Source organism: Sceloporus undulatus, chromosome 4 (genome assembly GCF_019175285.1).
Source record: "Sceloporus undulatus isolate JIND9_A2432 ecotype Alabama chromosome 4, SceUnd_v1.1, whole genome shotgun sequence".
Lineage (NCBI taxonomy): Eukaryota > Metazoa > Chordata > Lepidosauria > Squamata > Phrynosomatidae > Sceloporus > Sceloporus undulatus.
In genome coordinates, this window is record NC_056525.1 from 156,222,966 (window position 1) to 156,247,682 (window position 24,717).

The following is a 24,717-nucleotide window of genomic DNA, read 5'->3' on the forward strand; positions in this document are numbered from 1 at the left end:
TTCCAATAAATCAATCAACATTCATTTGCCCTCACCTCTTTTTTTGTTTGTTTTTCCCCCTTGAAAGTATGACAGAGGAGATTTAGCCTTCACTATATTGAAATTCATATCAGAAAGGCCTTAGAGACTGGAAATGCTTTTTCCTGACCTATCATTGGCAGTTTTAGTAAAAGGCTTATGACTGTGACAGTGTATGGGGTATAGATAAAAAGACAGATGCCAACATTACCTATTGTTGTGTGTGTGCGTGTTTGTATACCTAACTATTATCAATCATGTGTTGTAGTGATTTACTTCTGAAAGTGATTTCCTATAGAGTAATATGAGAAAGAAGTTGTTGACCAAAGGAGGATCTTTGTTTCTTATTGCTACATTTGTGCTTGGACTCTCCCTGGCAATATATGTTTGGTTATTCAATCAGTATCTCAGCTGCTAGAAATAGAAGTGCATGCTTAGAAGCTGAACACTTCATTGGGGAAAACTGTTGCTCTGCAGTTTTGAAAATCATGTGAATGTAGTTTTCCTCTTATCTTCATCTGTCACTCTTTATATAAACAGCAGAGCGATTCTTCACTATAATTGATTAAAAATGGCAAGTCAAGATATTATGTTTATGGTTGCCCTATATATGATAAAGAAAAATGCTGGAGGTGGAAGGAGCCCTTTTCTGCACATGTCCATCTAGCAGTGAAATTAATATTTGGAAGCTTACTCATACATAAACCCAGTGAATTTTTGATATCACTAGTGAAGGTTAGGGATGAGATATATTGAAGCAAAAATGTAATCTGAATGGAAATGTCAAAAACAAACTCCCCATTCTCTGTAAAGCCTTCTTATTGGCAAATTGAGATCCTATTCCATGCAAAAGCTGCCTGTTCTGCAAACCAGATAATATCAGAAGAAATTTGCAGGCTGGATGGTGGAACCACATTTGACCCACAGGCCAGAAATTCCCCATCCATTGTGCTATTAAATATTATTGCTTAATTAAATGGACTCATTCAACACAAGGGAGTTTCTCTCTGTTTCCTAATACTCAAGATCCAAATTAGAATCTTTGCCTTCAGGTGTGCACAATCCTATGCATATTTTTCAGATTAGATCCTACTGAGCCAAGTAGTGATGGGTCGCATCTCTCTGGGTACTTTGTGGACCAGACAGCATGTATCCACAGAGATAGTGACAGTGAGAGTTTTGAAATGTCCTGCATCATCTTATCCAATGTTGTGGAATAAATTTCAGTTGAAGCAGTTTAGGGATATGGACACAGCACTTTCAGTGATTTAACTAAACCCAAATTCTCTTCACATTTGCTCATGTTGACTTATTAAAACAAGCCATGGGGTTTGGTTTAGTGGATGCAGGGGCTGACTAATGAATCATTCCACAATAGTAAGCCAGAGCTAGTATCAGTTTTGGTTGTTGTGCCAGCTGTGCCCTTCATATAGCTGGAGGATCTAAAGATGGTAGTGCACATGCTATACACATTGTGTACCAAGTTCAGAAACTTCAGTTAGTTCATAATATGGCACCCAGACTGGTTACTGACACACCCTTGGAGTGATCATAGTTCACCAATTTTAAAATTACTTCAGTGGCTGCCGTTTAGTTTTCAGGTAAGGTACAAATGGTTGAGTGTTACCTTTTTTTGGATCCAGGTTACCTAACAGATTACTTTCTCCCATATAGTCAGCCCCATGTGCTCAGGCCTTTTGGAGGACATCTACTTCAATCAGCCAAAAGTAGGCTGACAACTGTTACACCAGAGAACATTTTCTAAAGAAAATGTTTCTTTCTTGAGTAAGTGATGCTCAGGAGTGATCATGTCCACTGCCCTGTTCATTTCCCCATATTTCCAACCACCATCTTGAGGGGGAGAGAGGCAGGCCATGATCTGCCCATGACAATGGAAATATAGAAAGCTCTCCCATACCAAGATCACCATTAAGCCACCCAGCACAGAAAGGAAAGAGTCAGCCCAGAAGCATGAGTAGGGATAGATATGTTAAGGAAAAAGCAACATGGGACATACAGTAAGTGAAATAAAACTTGTATGTGAGAGTCAGAGTGACTCAGCAGAAGCCAGTAGAGAACCACACAGGTGTGAATGGTAAGACAATTAACAAGTCCTGAATGCCAAGGACAAGAAATGTAAAGTGGATAATTGAACACACCTGACAATTGTAAAGTGGTCAAGGCTGAGATGATGAAATCATTAATTGTGGGATGAACAAAGAGAACCAATGGGAATGATGTACACGCCTACTGGGTGGAAACAGACCACAGTAGGTGGTGCCATGCTTTGGCTATAATAAGGACTATACATCCCAATGTATGTTGTGGGTTGTAGTGGATTGTTGTGTGGGTTGTAGTTGTGAGTAGTTGGATTGGAGAGAGGAGTTGAGTATTGTTTGGAGCTGTATATAGTAGAATAAAGTAGATCTTTTATATAAGACTACTGAGTTGTCTGGTGTCTTGGGTGAAGCTACAAGAACCAGCAGGACCCTGGTGAAGAAGGGTGAAGACTTCTGTGGAGGCAAGAGTGAGAAGGCTTGGAGAGTTTGTCGGGGTCTTCAGCCAGTTCTCTGCAACTCTTGCAAAGATACAACAACTGGCCAAAACTGGTCAGCGTGGTGCACAACCAGGTGGTGAGTTCCAGGCCAGGTGAAGAGCCACAACTCCCATCATCCCTGACAAGATATACTTGGGACAAGCCCATAGTTGTCATGCTGGCCATTATGTCTTGAGCCACTTTCAAAAGAATAGTCTGAGCATTGATATTCAAGTATCTCAGCAAGACAAGCTGAGGGGACCCCAATACCATGCCCAAGGCTATCCTGGCTAACTCAGGAAGGGGAGACTGTTGAGCAGTGAGTAAAACACCAACAGAATCCCTATCCTGTTCTAGGAACACACCTGCATATACTATTCACTCCCTACAGAATAAAACAGATAAGGTTGATGGAATTACAACAGACCACTGAAACTCTGCTTTCCCACTCTCTGCACACAGTATCCTGGGAGCAAAAGTGAAAAAGGTTAACACACACACATGAGAGAGAGAGAGAGAGAGAGAGAGAGAGAGATCCACATCCCACCAGGTTTTTATGATACAAGTCATGTTAGCGTGTTTATCCAGGATCAAGTCCTGAACAGAGGTTGTTGTCCCATTCACTGAGCTGGTGTTCACCTCAGTTTGAGAAGCATCTACTCACAGTTTCATTTGATATCACAACATGGAAAATGGCTAAGATGGTAGACACAATCACTCCTGAGTGTCCTCTCATATGGAGTGGGGCCAAATCTGGGAATTGGTGGCGATGAAGTGAGTGAGACAGAGACTAGAGCAATGTTGGCAGAAGACTCAAAGGAAATCTGACCAAACACAAGCTAGAACATATTTGAAGACCTACTCTATGACAGTGCAGGTAGCAAAGAAATTACTTTTTGCTGCCAGCATTGCATATGCAGAGAGCTATCCAGCAGAGCTGTTCCAAGTGCTCATCTCCGTTATTAAGTTGAAGAGGCAGAGTTGTCATAGAAGACTCCATTATCATTTGGCCAGTATGAGTGCATAGAATACTGTTACCTTCCCACAAAGTGGTACCTATTTATCTACTTGCACTTTTACATGCTTTCAAACTGTTAGGTTGGCAGAAACTGGGACTAGTGATGGGAGTTCACTCTGACACGTGGAGCTTGGGTCTCGAACTGCTGACCTGCTGACTTTGCAATAATCATCATCTTAACCACTAAGCCACCACTTTCCTTGTTCTTTATATTACTATATCAAAAAAGATTTCATATGTATTATTCACCTAGCTTTGGTTTAATGTCTCCCCACACTATCATGACTGTGGCATAAGAATGTTTTGTCACTTTTCCATTATAAAGATATACTGTTATGAAAGCAGTGATGGAGCTATAGAACTAATGATGGAACTATAGAACTAATTTATATTAATATCTGTCTTTTTTTAACAATAAAGAAAGCCTGATGCTTATTGTTGTTGTATGCTTTCATGTTGGTTTTGACTTATGGCGACCCTAAGGTGACCCTATCCTGGGGTTATCTTGGCAAGATCTATTCAGAGGAGGTTTACCATTGTCTTTCCCTGAGGCTGAGAGTGTGTGAATTGTCCAAAGTCACCCAGTGGGTTTTATGGCCATACTGGGAATCAAACCCTGGTCTCTATTCATAACCCAACACTTCAACCACTATGCCACACTTAGCGCAAACAAATTCAGGCTTAAGCCAGACAATCCAGAGGTGCTCTTGGGACAATTGAAAAACAGATCTGGGGATAGAGATTCAGTCTGTGTTAGATGGGGTCACACTCCCACTGAAAACAGAGGTTCGTCGTTGGGGGTATTCCTAGATTCAGTTCAAGTTTCAGCAGTGACCAGGTGTGCTTTTGCAAAGTTAAAACTAGTGCACTAACAGTGTCTGTTCTTAGAAAAGTCAGACTGGGCCATGGTGGTACATGCCTTGAATGATGGCTTGGGAATGCATATTTTTAATGCTGTAAGCCACCGCGATTGTGTTTTGTAGAGGGGCGGGATATAAACTATTATTATTATTATTATTATTGCCCTCTTTTAACAATCCATGAAATTCTTCAGATAAATTGCTCAGGCAGGAACTTCCACTTTTGCTTTGAAATGTACCTTTATATGGAATTTTTGTGTATTAGTATATTATTTTAGCATTTTATAGCATTGGTTTCTGTCATTTGTTTTTGATTATATATGTCTGATATTCTGTCCTTTGGTGGAAAGGGTGCTATAAATAAATGCTATTGTTATCATTATTTGTGGGTAGCTCCAATAGCAGCTTTCCAGACCTGTCAGGTGGTAGCCTTAACACTCACACCAATACACATCACAGATTTTAGAGGAGGAATAGCATCCATTCATCAGGTAGAAAACTAGTGTCTGTCATAAGTAATTGACTGGATGAGAGCAAGCAAATTTAAACTTAATCCAGACAAAACAGAGATACTATTGCATATCATTGTGCTAGTTATGTTTTAGTGATATGTTTTAATCTGGTTTTAACTTTTCTGATGGTTTAATTGTGTTTTAACTTTTGTATCCTGTGGATATTTAACAAACTTCTTTTAGTTGTTATAAACTATATTAAGTCACAGCCTGGGAAAAAAGTGGAATAGAAATGAATATAATAATAATAAAAATAATGATGATAGAATGAGGGAGTACATTATACTGTCTTTCTGACATAGACACTGGTAAGGGTAAATGATTTGCTTTCTAGCAGATCTCATTAGTAACCTGCCAGAAATGGCAAACTGTAATAGCTCCATTACATCAGAAATAATTTCCTTTTTCCCAACGACACTAGGCTTTATTTTCACTTTAAATGGAATACACTACATATACACACATATTTATAATCACACACAAAATCTTAAAACTGCCTTCAGATTTTTTTTAAATCACTTATTTTTACTTATCTATCATGATGAATCAAGCCTCACTTGTTTTTTTTTTAAAACAAGATGAGCTAACAAACCTGAATGGAAGCCAACATAACAAACTACATGCTCATTAATTTTCTTAATTTGCATTCGATGTAAATTATTTACATATTTATAAATATTCCACATTAGTTTTTCTTACTTTCATTTTTAATATAGATGAGTACTGTTGATTATTTATGTATTTACAAGACTGTCTGGAAGTTTACACAGTTCCCTGGCCTGCCTACCATTTACTGGAGTTGTTTATCAGAAGAAAACAAGGTTGCTCACAAAAACGGCTAATAAGCTATACCCAAAAGGTACATTAAAAAAAAAAAAACCTTTCAGGAATGGAGCAACTGCCTCATAATAATACTGTAGTGGGAAGAAGCATAAGACCCAATTAGCAAATAATAAGTCCACAGGAGTTTGGATAACAATGGAAGTTTTCTAATAGTGATAGGACATTTTGCATTTTCAAATTCAAACTTGTCCATGATTGAAAAGATGTTGGTCTGCAAAAGTCTTAAGAAAAATATCAAAATACAACATGTTCAAGTCTATCTGGTTGAGGGGCTATAGAAAGCCTCACTACTGTGAGATGACAAATATTCTAGAGATTCCTGGATTTTGGATAAACAATTTGGTAGTTGGCATGGGAACCTTTCCCCATTTCCTTGGGCCCACCCTCTACAGGGTAGATGATGTGATGTTTTAGCAGTTTTGTAAGAAAGGGTATATAAGGCCTGAGACAGACTGCCCAAAAAGGGTGGCCTGCTGGTGGCCTACTTTCCTCTGGAGGGAAGCCGCAGCCACCAAACCATGTGGCTTCCCTCCAGAGGAAAAAGAACCCAGGAAAAGCGAGTTCTTTTTCTGCTGCAGGGCGGATGTAATGAGTGTGCCAATGTTGCACTCATTATGTAAGTGATGTGTGGTGACGTGGGGACGCTGTGCATTGCTTACGTAACAATGACGGCACCCATGTACACAGGGCACCACCATTGTTATGTTGCCTGTATGTTCTAGGGTTAGGGACCATGCGGTGGCCGCATGGTCCCTAACCCTAAAATTGGAGCCAATACGCTGCTTGTTGGTGGTATGTATCGTGCTTAAGATAGTGAAGGACAAATGAGTCTTGCCTGACAGACAATCTTGCATCCCTGAGTGGACAATGTGTGTGTGTGTGTGCTCTGCCATAGCGTGCCAATGGCCAAAAAGCTGGGTGTCTGCTTTCTTTCCTTCTGACAGGTTAAGCTAGTGTGTGTGTGTGTGTGTGTGTGTGTGCGCGCGCGCGTGCTTTCCCTTTATTTTATTTGCATTTAGTTGTTTATGTATGCTTTCTTTTCCTTTGTTCTTTAGGACTTGAGACACAATCACTCAGTACCAACCTCAACCAATTGTGAGAGTCAGAAAAAGCACCCCACACAGGCAATCAAAGGAAGGGGGAGAATGCAAAAGTGCAAAGTAAAACTGCTGGAACTGCACACAAAGAATGGGTTTTGCCCAAACTACCCAAAGAATTTCACAGAATAATAAAACAAAACAACATAAATAAAATATGAGCAGAACCTCTTTAATGCAATGAGGCTTTCAGGGCTAAACAGACTGCCGGATCTGTTCAGCTCCGGATTGGGGCCACGGCAACTACACACCATGGCCCTGATCTGGCCTTTCTGTGGCACAAAAAGGAGCCTGAAAAAGCAGCTGCAAAACCACAGAAAGGGTGCCATAGCCACCAGTGCCACAGCTTTTTGGTGCTCCTTTGGAACTGTGTCATCTTCAGGTGATGGTTGCCTTTTGCTTGCCTTTTTGTTGTTGTTTTATTTTAAACTCCTTATCTGGAGTATATAATCTCTAGCTGGTTTGTTTCATCTGATATTTCAGGACATAAAGTTTGTTAGTTCTACCCAAAGTCAGTCAAATTTTATTGCTTTTGGCCAATGGCCTTTGCATAAAAGAAAAATACATACCAAATACATACCAAAAATACTACCCAAAGTTTCTGAAACTATATAATTTCCCATTTTAAGTAAACAGACAGAAATATCACTTCAGCAATAGGTCATTAGAGAAACCAAAATGATCCAGGATAAGGTCTTCTAAGTAAGCTCACAGTCAAGTTCTATGTCTAAACTCAAATGTAAGTTCTACTAAGTTCAATGAGGCTTCCTTTTAGTTATATCCACAATTGCAGTCCATCATTTCTATTATTCTACTATATAGTGGGGGATATTTGACCACACATAAATTGTTTGGTAGGTTGTGTAGGAAAGTGGATATACACATGAATTGTACTTTTTAAAAAAAACGACCTCTGTATGATGGGGTTAATTCCATGGAACACATCAGTGTTAACCTCATGTAATGAAAATTGAAATTATATTTAGAACCTTTATATTAAGATGACTTTCTTGGCACTACTCTGGTGACAGCTGCTTTTTCCCCCTGCTGCACTTTTGCTATGCAGTAAGTTGAACAACCTGATTTACTGCCATTCTAGATGGAATGGTAAAAACCAAACCAGCTTTATTCCAAGTACAGATCTAACTACAATATGTGCCATGCTTAGAGGGCTGTATTTGGGGCTTCATTATAAAAGAAGCAGGGAGTAGGGACTCTGTTTAATTCTCCTTTCTCTTTATCTGAATGCAGAAAATGCTTCTAAGCAGAATGCCACAGAGCATTGGAAGGACTGTCACACTCAGTTTGAAAGGTGGAAAGAGAAATAGACTGATGCCTGGCATTTGAACATTAATGAAGCTAGACAGCTATAATGTCATTCATAACCATCAGCTGCTTGTCTTTCTAAACTAGTGCCATCATCTGAATGCCAGGTAGAACAAGAGTACAGCCATGTGAAACCTTTTTTTAAGTGATTTGCATATCAGCACATGCTCCCGAATTGCCACAATTCCTTCACACACTCAGGTACAAGAGATTTCCACATTGTGGAACAAATTGCCCCCAACTGCCAGAAATAACACAAGAGTTTGGGGAGAAATTTGTCATAAAGCTGTGATCACCATCCTTAATATGCAACACTTTCAACAGGCTACATTTCTCATATGTCGACCCTCCACATATAAGAGAAATTACATGACTCAGCAATGTCTTAGCATTGCTCTCTTAATGTCTTTAGGACATTAAGAGAGGTCAAAGGAAACGGAGGTGGGAAAGAAATGGGATTCCGTTCAGAATGAGCAAGTAAAGTGACACCTCTAATTGGTCTAATTGACTGCCGGTGTGAGAATGCCACAGCTATTACCAGATGCAGGAGAAACACTTTGCAATTAGAGTTGCTACAGAAATTGAGCCTAAATGGGTCATTTGACACAAACCCAGAGCGACTGTGGGTTGAGCAGGAATTTTCAAAAATTCTTTTCAGTTTGCATGTTTCAGTGAACCAATGTGACTTACATTTCCTAAGCACAGGTTGCAACACTAATACACACGTTGCCACACTGTTATACCTTGCTTTGGTAACTTCACTGAATTTTCTTATATAGTTCTCAAATAAATCAAAAACAAATGTTGTTGTCTATCCTTTCAGCTGCAGACCCATGCCCCTGCTTAACATGGCTCCTTCCTTGTGCCATGGATGGAGGGAACAGGGTGGGAAGGAATAGGCGATCATCCCTGCCATAGCTGCTGTTGTCTTATTTTCTCTGGCATCTGCACTACCTCTTTCCTCCAGTGCCTTGAACAATGCTGGGGAAAAGCATTAGGTAACATAACACAAAACCCATTTGTTGATGCTAAAGGCTTCAGTCAAGTCTACCACTTGGCATTAAAGCCAGGCATCACTGGCTTTGGGACTTTGACATCTTCTATTCTCTCTCCCTCAATTTGATGACCTCTAAAATTTTAGTGCCTGGCCACCAAGAATTTTAATTAAGGGCATTTTATAGGGATCTAGCTATGAGTGAGAGTGGAGTTCTCTTATATCTACTGTGTTTGCTTTCCTTTGGCATGCTTGCTACCTCTTTGATTTGAATGTCTAAAGTGTATTTCAGTGCTCAACTGAAGTTCCAAATAACTAATGCTAGAATTCTGGGGATTGGAGAGAAATTTAATAGGGTGACAGAATTCTTATGTAGGGAGTCAATGCCTTCACTTTGCCCTGCTTCCTGGTCAATTGGCTCTCTTGCCATGGAATTTTAACCCTCTTCATTACAAATCACCATCATAACTTGCATTTTCTTATCACAGCTTTTCTCGTTGGGTCCGATTGGTATCGGATCCATTCTTGTAGAAATGAGTAGACTTATCTCTCCCAAATATTGTGTGTCTCCTTATAGGACCTTGAAGGTTGGATCCACAGTCAAGAATCCAGCTTGGAGGCTATCATGGCAATCTCCGTCTGATTGGTATTGTAGGAACCCATCCAGATGTTCACAGTGCAATGGGACTCTTATTCCAAAACTCTTCATAGTCTTTCTAGTTGCTGGGCTAGAACAAGCACTGGTTGATAGGTGGACATATGAATGGACCAGATCCATGCCCCCAAGTGATGCCAAGATTCAGACTGAATTCTAACCAGTAAAGTTATGGTCCCCCTCACACACACACTTCGGACTAAGTGTGTGCACCCTTTTCTTCTCCTTTTCTTTTGCCTTCATGCCTACAGCCACTCAGGAGAAATGTTCCTTATTTTTATGTCACAAAAATTCCTCATACACACTTTGTTCATAATGTGTTTGGTTATCAGAGTATAACTATAACCATCTAATTCTTGCAAAAGCTTTACTAAGAGAATGGCATAAGCTTTAAGAAACAGATAACAATACTTGGTAAACAATTCATTGCGAAAATATGAATTTTGCACACTTTCTGTTTACTTAATGTTATTGGATACATTTTTAAATGCAAGGGTAATTGCTGAGCTAAAATCAGATGAACATATTTTGCTTATTATAGCACTGCTACTCAAAATAAGGAACATCCAGTCTATTCAATTTATGTAGGAATTTCTGAGAAAAGAGAAAACCCTGCAAAGTAAGAAAGGCCAATAGAAATACTACTTTACCCTCCACTATTATGCAAACTCTTGCTGGAAGGACAGTCCAAGCTATCTCCCTGTTTGTTTGCAAATCTGTTATCCAGTATGAGCTTGAACTTAACTCCACTGTCTACTGTTCTGATTCTTTGTGGCCTGTCTTCGACCTATGCCATTTATGATCTAGCCAAAACACCCCTATGGATTCCAGTCTAGAACAATAACCTGCCAAAATATCCTCTTTTAAGCAGCTATTAAAAGCCTTATTTTAATTTGTATATTAAAAACAAACAACCTCTATTATCTGTATTTTAGTAAATCAACATTAATATCATGTTATCTATGTGTCACTTTTCATAAAATACACAGTACATAACTTTTTTAAAAAACTTGTTATTTAATATCCCTCCCTCAACCCCATTCAGAATCAGATAAATCAGCTCCTTATCTATAATGGGACAAGAGAGTGAAAATTTGCTGAACCACAAGACGTGTAATCCCCTAAAATCCCTTTCTATCCTCATTTTCAGTGTTATCAGTGACATCAGATCCTGCTTACCCTTGAGTTGTAAGGATTATAGTGCCATAAGTAACTTCTCAGTACATGGATGGCACTCCCTATCACAAGAAATGTGGTTTCATGAACTTCACAGATCCCATATGAAAGCATCACAATTTCCAGAAGTTTATTTCATCAGCCATGCTATCTGTCACCAGATGGAGCTATTTTCCTTGCAGGATTAAAAAATAATAATTACAAATGGACTTTAACTTGGTTTTGCTTCTCTCTCTCTCTCTCTCTCTTTCACACACACACACACACACACGCCAAAATTACTCAAGACACTTTCTACTGCAGTTCCCCCTTTCTTTTTCTTGTCCTTCTTGAAAAAGAAGACAAAGACCATCAATGGCTGTCAGTTGTGCCTCTGATATCAGTTGCTAGGGAACAAAAGCAGAAGGGTTCTATTACACTCATGTTCTGCTTATAGTCTTTCCCTATTTATCTGATTGGGCACTGTGTAAATAGAATTCTGGATCAGACAGGCCTTTGCCCAATTTTACACAAGTTTGCACATGTGTGTGGGTAGAAGAAAAGTGTGTGTGTGTGTGTGTGTGTGTGTATCCATTCATCCACCCTGCACAATTTTGTGACACTGCCAGCCTTCTCTCAATTCTCCAGAAGGACACTGACTCTTTAAACACAAGTAGGGACTGAAACAAATTATTTTTTGACATTGTCTGAAACTTTAGAATCTATCAAGAGGTCTTCCCTCTTTCCCTCTTGATGAGTGAAGTATGCAAGCTGAGAATTCTCCCAGTCTTCCTTTCCTCTTTTTGGATACTCTCTAGAAAGGGAGACAAAAAGCACTGTTGGGTATTGTGCCTTAACTCATACCAAGGGCCCAAACATACAGGCCAAAATAAAGCTGCTTTGGGTCACTTTGGGGGTATGCTGTTTAAATGACACATGCATCTTAAGAGGCCAGAAGTTGAACCAAAGCTGTGCTCCAGTACTTAGAACTGGAGCGTGGCTTTGGCATGGCTTCTGGCCCCTTAGGACACATGCATCGTTTACACTCCAAAGTTACCCGAAGCAGCTTTATTTTGACCTGTCTATTCGGGCCCTAAGAGTTTCAGCCCGAAGAGGTGTCAGTCCTAACAGTTTCTAAAATCCAGTGTTAAAATTCAAGCTTACCCTACTGAGAAGTGATAGTTCTGAGATTTCTGCAACATGAATTTTGGTGAAGCCAATGTATGAATTCCAAATTCTAAGAAAGTGAGTGTTAGAATGTAAAAGAAGGCATATTTTACTTTTTTGTTTGTTTCTATGTATGTCCTGCAAATCAGCTCAACTTTCACAATATTTCAGAGAATAAGGAAAAAGTCAGTGTTGTGAGGACACAACATTGCCAAGAAAGGTCCCTCTGACCTGTGTGGGTGCAGAGCGGGTGGCATTTAAGGAAGGTCACTTACTGAATAGGATTTTCCATGGGCCTTGTAAACTGACTCCCGTAAATACATTTGTGAAGCAAATGTGGCAACTCCACCTGTTTTATTAATAAAATCTCAATTCCACTTCTCACTAACATATCAAAACTTAAACTATACATTTTCAAAACTTAAACTATCTTCTCCCCCCCAACTTCTTCACTCTTTATAACCACCAACAAACAAATGGGGCACCATAATTAGACGCGTTTAAATAGATGATCCTAGTCTGCATTGTTTGTTTTGCTTTACTTTAAAAGGAAAACATAACTAACGTTTGATAATTAAATTCAATGAGGCATGTCTATCAAGAGCCCTTGACTTGAGTTTTGATTTTGTTATAAGCTCACAGTATATTGAAAATGAATTAAATTTCTTTTCTTCTTTTTTAATTTAAAGATGGGATATATCAGCATAATTTAATTCCTTTTCTTGGCTTTCAGCTCTGAGCCAAGGAAATGAAGATATTTATGATTCAAAGTTTTAGATTCTTATCATATAATCCCATTTCTTCTTCTTTTATCATCAATTCCTGCCAATAGACAATCAAAATTCTGTTTTGTTACAGGAGAATAAAAATCACTTAGACCTATTTTTAAAAGAATACTTGATGTACTATGAATAGAACTCAACCAAAAGGTTTAACTACAAAAATGAAGTGAAAAGTAGTGTCCAGTCATACATAGCCTTTTATAGCAATGTCCTGATTCTTTTGAAAACAAAACTGGGAAGTTATGCATCACTGTACTTTTTAAAACCGAGTTTGGGTTGCCATTTGTCCCGAAAAACCAGGCAAGTCCAAGTTTTAAAGCTTTTAATAATGTCCCAGCCAGTTGCAGCTGCATGTCCCAGTTTCCACTGATGTTGGATGGGGCTGCAGAGTCCAGCCTAATTGTGTAGGGCATTGAAGGAGCAATGGCTGCTGCTCCTGGTGGCTTCTCCTTCCCAGGGGATCCTGGGATTGGAGGCTACCATGATCAGGGGAGCGCCTGCAGGCGACGGGCTTTCTGCTCCTCCCCATTACCCAGGAGGAGCTTTTCAGCAGCTTCCGGTGGGCCTGCCACTATTTCTGCACCCGAATCATGGCTAGTGCAGTGGTGCAGCAGCAGAGAGGCTGGGAGGTTTGTTTAAGCCTTGGGGAGGAGCAGCAGAGGATAGCGAGGAACTTCAAAATGGAGGACAGTCTAGAAAAAATGTGGGTATTCCAAAAATAAAAGTTAAAATCAATAAGGCTGCAGCCACACTGTGGAAATAATCCAGTTTGACACCACTTTAATGGCTCCATGCTATGGGATTCTGGGGAATGTAGTTTGTTTTGGCACCAGAGTAGAGCTCTGGCAACTGAGCTGTGGCAATTAAAGTGGTGTCAAACCTGATAATTTCTGCAGTGAAGATGCAGCTTTAGTGTTTGCAACTTTTATTTTGGAGTGTACTCCATTTCTTTGGGAATGTTCTCCATTTTGTGTTGCCTTGTCCTCCTGCTTTGTAATATAAATAATATTCATATAAATATTTATTTCGTATGGTTTATTTACAGCTATATGATATATACTGAGTTTTATTATGGACTCAACCACATTTATCTGATGAATTTATCTTAGTTAAAATACCTTGTTGACTTGCAATATACTTGTAAAACTCTGAGCAAGAAAAAAGCTTACAATTGTATTTTATTAGCCACCAACCCTTGACTGAAACTTGTTGTTGTTGTTGTGTGCCTTCAAGTTGTTTCCAACTTACATACACCCTAAAGTGAACCTATTGTGGGTTTTCTTGTCAACATTTGTTTGCCATTGCCTTCTTCTGAGGCTGAGATAATGTAATTTGCCCAAAGTCACCCAGTGGGTTTCCATGGTCAAGTAGTGATCTGAATCCAGTTCACCAGTATCATAATCCAACATTGAAATCATGCTGGCTGATGCACATAAACCTAAGACCCATTAAAACAATCCAATATAAAATTAAAAATATATAATATTAAAATGCATACATTTCAAAAGTCTGTCCAGGAAGAATGCCAAAATCTGTTCCATTTTGATCATGATTGAGAAACATGAATTTATACTAATGCTTTTGGCTTTTAGTTGATTGTGTCCCCCATTTTTATCAAATGACCTACATTATTTCCTGGTTTTGTGGAAGAGAATTATGGCAACTCTAAACAGAGAGCCTGTACAGACCGGCACTTTGTGCTGGCCTGCAGGTGAGCTAGGGCTGAACTAGAGCAGAGTATGTACACTAGTTCTGCTGCTCAGGCTCCATCTTGGCACGCACCCATACACAAGGGGCATGCCATTATGATGTCCCTCGGACTCAGCACCCAAACGTTGCTACACACAAGGGGTGTCATCATGGTGCGCAAGTGCGCCAATGGTGTCCCTTTGGGGATGCAAAAAGAACCTGCTGGGAAACGGGTTCTTTTTTGTCTTCTGTCCTGCTTACCTCCACTGAGGGCAGCACAGCAGAGGAATATGCCAAGGAGTAGTACAGAGTCTGGTCCAAGGGTCACACAATACCAGTCAGTCACAGCAAAGGGCAGAGGCAAGGGCATAGTCACAAGGCAAGTCCAGAGGTCAGATAACTTGAATCCAAGAGCAAGAAATACAGGAACAACAAGGCTGCAAAAATGGTTGTTAGCTGCAAAGAATCTGTGCAGATGGGAGTCTTTTAAAAGGCCTCTGTTTCTCTCAGCTGAAACCTATTAGCTGTCCTCTTGGCTTCTAGCCTGGAAGACCTCCTCAACGACTACTTGACCTGCCTTCTCTGCACAGGTCCTAGCACCTGCAGCCTAGAGTCCATAAAGTCTGTTTCTCCCTCTGCAGCTTCCTGAGCCTGCTCTGGAACTGCAGATCCAGGCAGCCCCAGATCTGCCTCAGTCTCCTCCATGTCTTCAGAGTCTGAGTCTTCTGACTGTGTCTCTAAATCAGGCCCAGGGCAGCCCATGACACCTTCCAGAGGCCGCAGTGTCTGATTGCTGCAGCCTCCATCTGGGGCAAAAATGGGCAGCATTGAGTCGCCCATCTGTTGAGCCCCCGAGTTCAGAATGGATGCAGAGTTTATATAGGTGCAGTGATTTCTAGATGAAGTTAACACATAGTTAAAAATATTTAAATTCCATTTATTTCAATGAGTTTCAGCAGTGGTATATATATTTTAATGAGGACACAAATTTAATCAGTGTTCTTATCAACCTGTATTAGCTTCCAGAAGAAGGCTCTTAACTTTATATACTACTAGACAGCTACATTTAGGCAAAAGGACTAGTTATTATGTTGTCGTAACCATTTACCTCCCTTGGTGATTGTTTTTTTCCCCTGAATTAAAAAGCCTCTTGTCTTCCTTCAGCTGTATCTACTCAACTTCTGAGAGAGTAGAAATCAAAATGGAAGAAGACAGGACACACAACTAAATATCTACAGAGACTGAATGGACGTGAAAGCTTTAAAAGAAAAGCTGTGTGGCAGGGGAGTCATATACCCTCCAGCATTTCAAAAATGAAATTCAGGACATAGTTATTAATGAAGAAGTAAGCTGGCTAAATGGTTAAGACGCCAATTCTGACAATCATAAGGTCAGAAGGTTGGCATTTTGAGGCCCATGTGCTACATGATGGGGTGAACTCCCATCACTAGCCCCATGTCTGCCAACCTAGCAGTTTGAAAGCATGCAAAAACAGATACAGTGGGCTCTTGTTATATGCTAGGGTTTGGTTCCAAGATCCCCCATGGATAACAAGATCTGTGGCTGCTCAAGTCCCATTAAATATAATGACATAGCAAAATGCTGTCCCTTATAAAAAATGGAAAATCAAGGTTTGATATTTGAAATTTATACTTTTTTGGAACATTTTCAAACCGTGGATCCATGTATTAAAAATCTGTGCATAAGAAGGGCCAACTGTAGATGAATAGATACAACTTTGGTGGGAAGGTGACAACATTCTGTGCAGTCATGCTGGCCACATGACCATGGAGTCACCTTTGACAATGCTGGCTCTTTGGCTTAGTAATGGAGATGAGCACCAAACCCTACAGTCAGTTACAACTACATATTCATGTCAAGGGAAAACTTTACCTTTGCACATGTTATGAGACTCTGCAACCTTTGTCTGAGTCTAAAGGGATGGACAAGATTCCACTCCATCTCTTCTCTCTCTCTATTATGAAGTTGACCATGTGCACACTACTGTTGCACTTTAAACCCAGGTCCCACCAATGGAAGCAAGCTGGGGGGTGGGGGGTGGAGAAATAAATAATAAAATAATAAAACTTTATTTATACCCTGCCTCTCTGTCAATGACAATCGAGGTGCCTTACAGTTAAAACATCCGTACAAAACCCCATGTCCCAATAATTCCCACCCACCCCTAAAACATCAATTAAACAATTAACTATTAAAATCACACATTTATATATACAAAAAACAAGTGAATGCAGTAACAGCTTATTCAATGAGGGAGTAATTCAATTAGTGGCCGGGTTGCTATTCAGGAAAGGCTTGCTGGAAAAGATCCATCTTGACTACCTTTTTAAAGCTGTCTAAGCTGGTCATATGACGAATCTCCTCTGGCAGTGCTACTGTGGCAGGAGGAAAAAGAAACTGGGACATTTGAAAAGCATCTGGAAAAGTGGGAGCACAGTGGATTAATTAGGACCGTCCCCGTCAAAGCAGGGAAGTTGGAGGCTATAGAGTGGAGGAAGGCCATGTCTGCACTGGTCAAATATCACATCTTCCGCTTATCCTCATGGTGAGTAGTCCAGACAAGGCAGAGTCCAATTCACAGTTCTAGTGCAGACTGCCTGGACAACAGTCAGCAATTCAGCACCGAACCTGCTGTACATCACCCCACTCTTTATATCCCCACTGGGTGTAAGGGGGGGTGACATTTAGTGACTTCTTGTTTTTGAAAAATACCAAAAATGTTACTTTGTTTGTTTGTTTGCAAGGCACAATGTGTTTTTAACATACAAAATATCTTTTTTGGGGGAATCACAATAAGATCCCTCAATTTTTTTAAATTAAAATTCTTGTGACAGTTGACCATTTCCCCCCACAGTGTGAGGCTCACTGTGTCTGGCACATTGCACTGAGGCTAAAAAAAATGCAAGATTTTTTCAAAGTCTTCACATCTCTTATCTGAAGTAAGCTATTTTTTTAAATACCCATCTCTAAAAATGTATACAGAACATTATACAGGTTGGTTATCCCGTATCCAAAATACAAAATACTCCAAAAATGTCCATGTGGGTAGCTGAGATAATGACATCTTTGCTTTTTGATGGTTCAGTGTACACAAACTTTGTTTCATGCACAAAATTATTAAAATATTATTTATGAAAATACTTTCAGGCTATGGGTATAAGGGGTATGCAAAACATAAACGTATTTCATGGTTAGACTTGGTTCACATCTCCTAGTTATTTCATAATGTATATGGAAATATTCCAACTTTTAACACTTTTGGTTCCAGTTATTTTAGACAAGGGAGACTCAACCTGTATCTGTATAACATTATATCACCCTTTAACATTATCCTAGCTATATATCAGAAGAAGAAGGACATCTGCTAAGAGACAATTCTACATTTCAGTGTGATACACAACTTTGACCTTAACACGAATTTTCAAACAGGCCTGAAATCACACAGAATAAATTGTATGCAACATCTTTCTTCGAATTCTGAAACATGGCAAATGCTATGCCCACATTTTCAATGCGAAGGCCAAATATCAAATCAATACTTGTATCAGCTTTATGGAGACAGTGGATGAAAGATAGAGAGAAAGAAAGATAACTGTAAGTAAGCCCTCTTGAATGCTTTGCTTTTGTTATTTCTCTCTTTCTCGCTCTCCCTATATAGATATATATTGTAAATCACTAATTCAATAGATATAATTTAGTCATTTGTATTAATCCATTTTGTTTTATAACTGGGGATTTTTTAAAGCAAACAGACAGAAATGTTACTAACAGAAAAGTCAATCTTTGCTACTGTATTGATTAATGGAAATGTACCAGCTTGCCCCATACCCCATTTTAGTGAAATATCCTTCTTTCCCAAAAAATTAGTCACATATGCTGCAATATGCTAGGGCAGTAGCAAATGAACTATGCACAGTTTCATTCAAACATCTAAAAATAAATAAAACATATTTCCATACTACCCATGCATTTTATTATTTTCAGTAAGTTCATTTTGAAGACTCAAAACATTATTTTGACGAATGGGCAGGGAATTAAACTATCATTTACTAAACAAAAATGCAAACCCTGTAATAAAAATGCAAATAATCTTTTTAGTTAAATATGTCGACAGCGGTGAAACAGCTCCTTTCAAACATTATTTTCAATTAGTGGAGTCATTACAATTGACGTTAAAATGACAACATAACTCGAAGGTGATACATGAACTAATTTTCTAATAAACTTGGAACATGGATCAGAAAATAGCACTGCACCACAAATATTGAAGACTATTCCCATACTCAAAGTTGCATGTCTCTAACAGTGGGCTGTGTGTGTGTACTGCCAAATAGGAAGACCTTTTAAAACCAAATTCACAGCCAAGACTATTGTTCAACAGCTGCGGAAGAGTCAGGAACATGTCAGAACTGGGAAGTATTAATCAGTTGTTTTCTTGTCTTTCTTTCTTTTACTCCAATGCTAAGAATATGGATGTGGGATACTGGGAATCATAGACTAAAATAAATAACTATTCCAGGTTCTAGGAAACTTAGGCCCATTACAGATGGGCTTAAAAGTACGTGCGGAGCGCGTACTAGGGTTAAGGCGGGGCGGTGCTTCTGCATCGCACTAACCCTAGCGCGCGCGGTGCGCACATAAAATGGCGGAGGCCGTTCCACACGGCCGCCGTCATCGATACGTCACAGCCGCACCGCCTCCAAATGAGGCGGCGCGGTTGTGACATATTGGGGGCACGGCAGGGCGCCTAGGGCGCCCTTTCCGCGACCCTGGAAGGAGCTCTGAAACAGAGCTCCTTCCTGGTTTGGTCCGCTGGGCGCAGCCTTCAGACGGCTGCGCCCAGCGGACCAAAGGAGAAAGGAGCCAAATGGCCCCTTTCTCCTCCTCCCCGCTGCCGCGGGGTGTCCTTGGGGCTTGAAGCCCCAAGGCCCCCCCCAGGCTGCGGGGAAGGGGCCTTTTGCCGCTTCCCCGCAGCCTGGAAAGCGGCGGATCGGGGCTTCAGCGGCTGCCGCTCTGGCCACTGAGGCCCCAATCCGGCGGGGAAAGGTGCGCCTACAGGCCACCCCAAAGGGGCGGTCTGTAACACGCCTTACAAATCTTCATCCAACACACAGATGAGGAAAACCTAATATATATACTCGACTATAAGTTGACCACATGTTTAAGTCAAGGACAGGTTTGGGGGCCAAAACTATTGATTTTGATATGATCTGTGGATAAGTCAAGAATAAAATTTAGGGGCATGTAACAAAGAATGAGGCAAAGGAAAACAATGGGGAAAAAAAACCTTACAAAATTCCAGCAGGCATAACTATTTGTGCTCATGATAAAGGCTGGAAGGATGGGAGAGTAGAGGTGGATCAGTGCTTCCAAGGCAAATTCAACTCTTGGCAGGGGATGGTTCCTTTTATATATCTATACAAGAGTTAAAGTACAGTACTTACATTGACCCATGGATAAGTCTGCTCAGGTCTTTGGGGTCAATATTTTGACTAAAATTTCTACACTTATACATGAATATATACCATAATGTATTTCATTTTTATAGGGCAATCAATGTCCTTTCTTCACTTCACACTCCTACATCAGGATCCACCATTTAACAATGTAAACTTTAATTTGGTTGTTGTGTATTAGAACACCACATGTAGGCTGCAATAATAAATACAATGTCAACGTGGGTTAACATAGTAAGGTCAACATAGCAATCTATCTTAGATTATAAAAAAGAGTTGTACAAAAGCTTTGTATAAGTGTTGTCACTAGGGTCCAAAGCCTAGTGAGTTTTTTCCCACCATTTATTCATCAAATATTTTAATTTGGGATTAGAGATGGATGAATCTCACAATTTCTGTTTTTTTCCTCTATGAAGAATTTAGTTCCAAAATTCACAGAAATGGCAAAGAATAACTAAGGTGCTGTACATACCGCTAACAAGTGGCATACCAGTGCCGATTTTAGGGTTAGTGACCGCACAGCAACCACATAGTCTCTAAGCCTAATATGCCGCGGCCACATTACAATGGCGGCACTCCGTGTACAAGGGCGCTGCCATTGTGACGTAAGTGATGCATGGTGTCCGCACCTCGCCACACATCGCTTATGTAATGAATGTGCCATTGGCGTATTCTTTACGTTTGCCCTGCGGCAAAAAAAGAACCCACGTTTCCTGGGTTCTTTTTCCTTCGGAGGGAAGCCGTGTGGTTTGGCGGTTGCAGCTTCCCTTCGGAGAAAAGTAGGGTGCCAGCAGGTCGCCCTTTTGGGGTGGCCTGTCCCAGGCCTAACTGTTGACACTTGCTTTTATTTGCAAGTACAAAATTAGGTAAGTTCTTATTTAGAAATTGTGATTGATGCCACACTTCAGTCCTATGAAATGTAGCAAAAAGTAGCCATGATAATCTGGCTCCTGTCAGTGTGGCTTGGGTGCTGCGGTGGCTGCCCACTTTGGGAGTGGGCCATGCAGACATTTCAGTCACAGCCTGCTTGTGGTCTGAGCAGCCTCAGTCTGCTCCTTCCCACCCATATGCACCAGATGTGAATGAACTAAAACTCCCATAATCCCAGACTATTAGCTATACTAGGAAAAGCTGCTTGGAAATGCAGTCCAGTCCAACAGTATCTGGTGAGACACACAATTCACATGCCTGATACATATCTTCAAATGTAATATAGAAAGCATGTGTTGACTAAGGGGCAAAACAGACAGCCCTGATAGAGTGGCATCCCACCTCCCCTTTCAGTGCTGGATCGGGGCCATGGTAACCACATGCTGTCGCCCCAATCCAGCAGTTTGCCAGCTCAAAAAGAGGCAGCAAAATGCCACTCCTTTTAGAGCTGGCAAAAAGGTGTCTTTGACATGGCGGCGGCACTTTTCAGTGCTCTTTTCTGTGTGCAGCCAAAGGAGTGCCATGATGCCAGCCACTGTGAAATCAGGCAGGTAGCATGATGCCAGCGTGGGAGGCAGCATTGGGGTGTGTATCATCCAAATGCCATGCCCCCATGCCACTCGCATGCTGGTGCTTGAAGCTGGTCTTTTTTGCCCCTAAGACAGATCTCTGACTTGCAGGAAGAGACATGAGAAATAGCTGCCAATTGCAACATGGCTGTTTTGAAAATCTGGAGATCACAAATTAAATATGAATCTAAATAGCTGGTATTCTTTTTTCGAGGGGAAAAATACATTTGTTTATACTTTTGCCCTGTTCTATTGAAAAAAATAACGAATGCAAAAACAACATGTCAGAAGTCTGGTGAAGAAGATCAAGAGAAAGCCTGGAGGTACCTTTCCTCCATGCACACACCCAGCTGGGTGCACAGCTGCTTGGTGGCTGCCATCTGGGTGTGTCTAATTAGAAACTGCTTAGAATAGGCTCTCACAAAGGCTATTAAGAAGAAGCTCAGCAGCAGATGCAGCTCCAGTTCCTCCGGCTGAAGGATAAGGCAGCCAGAACCAGGGGATCATAGAGTAATCAGGATATCATTACCACATCTCCTGATGCTTCCCCCACCACCAACTTTAAATGAATGTTCATTTAAAGGGCCAAACATTGCTTGCATTTGGCTTTTACATTACAGCCAACTGAGATGGAAAGTCATGGAGAAGAAGAAGTAGATGAATAGGGCATCAAAGCCTACAATACACTCTGCCCCATGCAGATCATGCCATTGCTTAGGCTTGTGTGTCATTCCGCTCCCTGCTTGTCATCTTAAATCTTCCTCTGTAAGGTTGCCATATGTCTCATTTTCTGCTCACATCATCTGAAACCTAGCATGTAATTTATTGTCACAGGCTTCATACCTAATGTGTGCCCCTTAGCAGAACCACATGGATTCCTGCAGGGTCCTGCTGGTTACTTTCCACATTAGCATCACAGGCTGAACTCCAAATACTGCTGACCAAAGGGGAAAAAAGAAAGAAAGAAAGAAAGAAAGAATATATATATATATATATATATATATATATATATATAGAGAGAGAGAGAGAGAGAGAGAGAGAGAGATTTTCCTGTTGTAAATTCTCAGTTCAACATAATTTCTTTCAATCCTGTGTCTTTTAAATATTCTAAACTGTGAAGACAGAAGTCAATTAGAAATGATGGCACTCTAGTATGTTATACTAGTTTCAGCAGCAAAGCACGTGTTATTTGCTGAACCCACAGTCATTCAAATCATTCAGCTCCTGTTTGAACTGGCAAGGCTATTCTGGGGGCAGCCATTCCACCTCCAGATGCCTGTTTGCATGCATGTCCTGCTCTGCCACCTGGTGTAGCTGCTGCTGTGGTCCATCGCTAGCTCCAAGGTCAGAACAAGGTGGCCAGCATCAGTCACATGGCCACATCAGGCAACAGAGTGGGACATGCTTTGAACAGCCACTTGGCATCAGAACAGAAACTCCAGATATTCTGGGAAGTTCTGCAACAAAGAGAGAGATTTTTATTTCCTTATTAGAGGTGTATACCTGGGTTTGGTGCAGAATAGGCCAGACATTGTCCAGTCTGTTCATGCAAGATTTGGGGACTGGGCCTTGTGTCATCTGGATTCTCTGCCAAGAGGATGGAGGAAAGCCTGTTTATTTGACCTCTGTAGACAGGGCCTTATGCACACCATTCAAATCCCACTTTACAAACAACATTTAGAGGCCATATTTGTTAATTACCATTGTGATAGTGCTGCTGCTTATATTTGCTACTCGGGTTCATGCCAACAGTCCCATCCAGCCCCTCTGTTTAGTGAAGACAAGATTGTTGCTGTTTTGGGTTTTGGAAAAAAATAGAAGCTTTCAGAAATTTGAATGCTCATGAAAATTCCTAAGCATTTCTGTTTGAAAGGCAATGCCAGAAATTTCATGACCTTTTGCCTGAAGGGAAATTCAAGAGAATGTGATAGTCCTTCCACAAGTAAAACATCTGAATATTTTAAAAGGATGCCAAAAAATAATTTGGATAAAGCTAACATGATTTTTTCAAGACAGTTCCATATTTGGCTGCAGGAAAAGGAAGTTTAGCATAATCAAGCATGAACAGTAAATTAGATATATCTAGTGAATTTGTATATGCCTATACTCAAGATGTGAAACTCAAATTGCATATCATTAGATGGAGAAAGCAAAGTTGCTTTCATGCCTCTTTTAGTTAACACTTCACTCAGTTTTGCTTAGGAGTCAGTTAAATAAGGATAGGGAGAAATCGTTCCATTGATACTTTTATATAAACTACAAACTTTACATGTCATGAACTGATAGGTTAACAAAGGGGCTATACAGACAGCCCATAAGGGGCGACTGCATGCTGCCCCTAGAAGCGCTGGATTAAGGATGTGGTGACCACATGCTACGCCCCAACCTAGTTTAACCCCCCCCCCCCGGCAAATGGTGGGTTCTTTTAATGCCCTGGAAAGGGTGTCATAGCCACAGCAGTGCAACTTTTGGACACTCTTTCAGCAGTGCTTCATCTAGATGCAGTGCCAGGGCTGTGCCATGATGTTGCACATCATCTAGAAGGGTGCACAACATCATGGCACAAAGGGGGTGGAGCCATGGCATCCACACGCTGCACTATGGCTCTGCCTACAGGCCGGTACAAAGCGCTAGTCTGTAGAGCCCAAAGTTAACCTTCCAGATTTATGCTTCTCAGTGCTTTGAGATGTAGGTCTCCCTCCTCCCATCAAAGGAAAGAAAGAAAGAAATATGTAAATTAAAATAGACATATTAGTAGGGGCAAATCATTAAAATGCACAATGAATATGTAAATGTATTGTATACTGGGCAAAATGGAGTGCAAATGTGCATATTAGGACAAATGCACATAAAACATGGATACTTTGTTTTCCACTTTAAAAATGTGAAAACTGTTGCCAAAACTGAATGGGGAAGTGGGGCTAAAGATGGGGGGCGGGATGAAGTGAGAGAAACCACAATTGTCCAATTCAGCCACCCTTAGGACCAAAAGTGTAGATTTTTCTCCTACCACAGTGCAAAACGTAAGGAATTTTGTATACTCAGGATTGACTTTACCACTTAGGTAAAGTGATGTGATCAACTCAAGA

At 40.6% G+C, this 24,717-nt stretch overlaps 1 protein-coding gene across 10 annotated transcripts in view; it reads right to left on the reverse strand.

The window, feature by feature from the left end:
* CDH12 (cadherin 12) overlaps nt 1-24,717 on the reverse strand; it is a 788,808-nt gene that overhangs the window by 90,801 nt on the left and 673,290 nt on the right. The window contains exon 1 of one of the 10 annotated variants that reach the window (XM_042465309.1): nt 14,914-14,932. The exons of 8 other annotated variants lie outside the window; for them this stretch is intronic. The gene's annotated coding sequence lies outside the window, so the exon portion shown is untranslated. Of the gene's footprint in view, nt 1-11,038; nt 11,153-14,913; nt 14,933-24,717 lie in introns of those variants that run through there. One more of the 10 variants, XM_042465308.1, reaches the window with a different exon arrangement.